This window comes from Triticum aestivum, chromosome 5D, assembly GCF_018294505.1.
Source record: "Triticum aestivum cultivar Chinese Spring chromosome 5D, IWGSC CS RefSeq v2.1, whole genome shotgun sequence".
In the NCBI taxonomy this organism is placed as follows: domain Eukaryota; kingdom Viridiplantae; phylum Streptophyta; class Magnoliopsida; order Poales; family Poaceae; genus Triticum; species Triticum aestivum.
Genome location: NC_057808.1, coordinates 321870176 through 321873909, shown reverse-complemented (window position 1 = coordinate 321873909; position 3734 = coordinate 321870176).

Genomic DNA, 3734 nt, shown 5'->3' with positions numbered 1-3734 from the left:
ACTCACGTTTAGCTATTGTGATATTGGTTTGGAGATGGGGATGAAATCTATTCGATGGTAGAGAGGTGATAAATTTGAGCACTGTTATAGTCAGTGACTATCTTCTTCACCACATGTGATTCGAAAATTTTGTTTTTACGAATATGCTAATAGTGTACCATTTCATTGATAGGGCGGAAGAAAGTACGAAGTGCAGCTCCTAGCCATGTATACAAGTTGGCGTTACGATTCACGATGACAAGAGGGAGAGGGGTTGCTCAGCCCCAGCAAAGCAAATCATGTTACATGAATAATTTTGTCTAGCCCTTTGCGATCGGCCCTAACCCAATAGTGCACCTTCTCTTGGATGTCGTGGATGAGCTTGGCCGTGGAGGGGTGCACGCCATCAATGATGGTTGTGTTGCGTTGTTTCCATGTAAACCAAGTCGTGAGAATGATGTCATGGCTCTAGGTTAGGTGCGCAAAAGCATCACATATCAGGAGAGTGCGCCGGCATCGGAGGGGAATGAGCTTAGTGAGCGTGGGAGCGAGCTCGGTGATGGAAAGGCCCTCCAGCCAGTGGTCCGTCCAGAGCGAGACAATCGTGCATCCCCTAAAGTCCAGACAATGGAGGCGCGGAAGAACCCCCGATTCCCTGGTTTGCAGGGAAGTTGTAGGTGGCACTAAGGCCGAAACATGTCATCAATTGAAGCCAGAGCTAGTGTGTGCGAGGAGCGAAGTCTGAGCGACGAAGAAGATCGCGGATAGCCAGACCGCAAGATAAGATAGGACAACATACTTTGGGCCAACTAAGGGCATCTCCAATGTCGACCCTCAAACCGCCCACAAGCGTCCGGACCGCGTGATCCGGATGTGTTGAGTCATCTAACATGGTCCTGTATCGGTCTGCAGGGCGGTCCGGAAGAACTTTCTCCCGCAAACTAGAGACAAACATCGGCGGGCTTTGCGGACATCCGGACAGCCCTCACGCCCGCTTTTGACCACCCAGGTCCATCCAAAACCCTCCTCCCTCGCCCGCGCACGTTCCCTCCAAGCGCTAGCTGCCCGCATTCATGCCGATGTAGAGTGCCTGCTCCACATTAAAGCCGACCCAGAGTAGACGCGGCTTCTCACTGTCCCCACCATTGAAGCGGCGCGTCGACCAGGGCACCACCCGCTGCACGTCTGGCTAAACACGCCTCCTCGCCGCATTCAAACGTCTCCATGAACCCCGCACGTGTGCCGAGAAACCTCCTCCGGTCACACGTCCGTTCACGAGTGGGTTGACATTAACCACAACGACGGGCAAGCTCCTCCCATCAAACGACTATTTAAAGGAGGCCAGACGTCGAGCAAGAATGGCACCACTCCGCCGCTCCTCATCTCCTGCTTCCACCATTTTCTCCACCTTTCGATGGCATCCGACGAGCAGGAAGAGCAGTTTTCCGGCATAAAAGCCGGCTGGGTCGCCCGGCGAGCCTGCCGGATTCGAGCTAGGTAGCTGACTGCTCCACCTCTCTTGCCTAGCCTGACGGAGCAACTTGCCACGCCAAGCCAATGTGTGGTTCGACAACTTGCCGCTCGAAACCAGCTCGCGAAGGAGTAGCGAGTTGCTCCAGGTAGGCATGCGGGGGAGCACGGCGGAACGGGCATCGTGGCTGCCATGGACGAGGCCAGCCGCCGTGCCATCCACCATCAACTTTGCCGGCACCGTGCCTGGTCCGTGGAGAAAGACGCGGAGATCGACGGGTCAATGGCCCGCGCGTCCGCGCCCGCCGCCGCCAACAACATCGAGGAAAAGTAGAACACGGGAGGCCGCCGCCGCCAACATCGAGGGAAATTAGGACACGAGGCCGTCGTCGCTTGGGTCCCAGGAAGGCCACCATCGGCGCGTCATCGACGTGCACAGCCGGTGACTTGCACGGTTCAGCGCAGACCATCGTCGACCCTCGCCCCGGCTTCATGGTAGTAGAGCAGGCACCCTTCCCCTCCGGCTGAAGCACCCCCTTTGCCACTTCGATAAGCGGCGCAGCCGGACATAGGGAAGATACAGAGGAAGAATATACCTACGGGGCTCTCGGCAGTCTGATGAGCAGGCTGCTGGACATGGGGAAGACAAAAGGATCTACCGTGGCCGGCCGTAGACTAGTGTAGTGTATGTGTGTCATTGGAATGGAGCTCCGCGCGACCGTATGTGCACACATTTTACTGTTTTAGTTAAAATATGTCCAAAATGTAACTGTTTTTGTCCAGTTTGTAAGAAATCTGACGTGTTTGCACGAATTTCATCCATTGGTTCAGAAAGTTGCTGAAATGTATGCAGGCAGCATTGGATGGCCGCCTCCTGCATCTGTGTCTGCGGATTGGTCCCACTGTCCACCAACGGATGCGGGATGAAATTTACGGGTCATCGTTGGAGATGCCCTAACAAGGTAGTTACCAGCGCTAGCATCCTTGCGGCCATACCACAGAAAGTCGTGGATGACCCTGGTTACCAGCTTGAGAAGTGTTGGGTTGACCTCCATCGCAAGGAGGATGTGAACCAAGATATCACTTAGGACATGATGGACTAGAGCAAGGCGCTCGCCGCGCGAGAGATGGGATGCCTTCTAGGTGGTCAGCTTACAGATGATTCTGTCAACAAGTGGCATGAGTGCCCGAGGAAGGAACCTTGCCATCGAAAGGGGCAACCCAATGTCTTGAATGGGGATGACGGTGACCGGGAAATTAAGTAGCACTTCAATGGCATTGGAGAGATTGGCGGAGTGCACTAGATTGGCATGGCTAAACATTTGATGAAGTTTGTGCGGAGGCCCGAATCACCTCTGAACAAGCTCAAAAGCTCATAAATGATCATCAACTCGGACAGATTCAGATGGCCAAAATGACGACGTCATTGGTGAAGCGCGAGATGATGGATATCGCGTGGCAGTGGTAAGGCGGCGGAGGACCTGATGTGCAAAGTATGCTGCAACAAGGAATTAAATGTGTCGATGATGATGGCGAAGAGCATCAGCGAGAGAGGGTCCCCCTGACACATGCCACGAGCATGTGACACTGGGGGGGGGGTAGACTCTCGTTGACAAGGATGCGAGTAGAAGCGGTGGAGATGAGGATAGATACCCACTCACACCATCATCGACCAAATCCCAAGTGCTAGAGGTTTCGAGAAGAAAATGGCCATGACACCGAATCAAAAGCACGGGCGATGTCAAGATTGAGAAGCACTCCAAGGGATTTAAGATTGTGCAGAAGACGTCTCGTTTGGTGGGCAAGAAAGTTGTCATGGACACAACAGCCTACGATGAACATGATTTGGTTTGTCGAGATGATCTCGGTCAACCGAGGCAAGATTATTTTGAAGGAATACAAACCTACATTTTTGAGAGATTATTGGTTTAGGGGATCTGCTAGATATGCCTTAATCCATCAAACCAGAAAAATTCTCCTCAAACATAACTTTTAGGGGAACCGCTAAACTTGCTCTAAGTATGTTGTGTGCGTGATGCATTTGTGCGTGCATGCCAATGCGGTGGTGCGGCATCGCCAGGGAGCAGTCGGTGGTGCGGCATCGCCAGGGAGCAGTCGGTGGTGCTCACTGTCGCCATGGAGGACAAGCAACGCCTCTCCCCGGCGAGCAGTCGTGGGCTTGTCTTCTCCTTCCTCGACCGGGGCGGTGGCCATGGGCACGCCATGGGCTCTGCGCTCGGAGGCGTGCATGCATACATGTCAGCCTTAGTGGCTTAAGGCAGAAG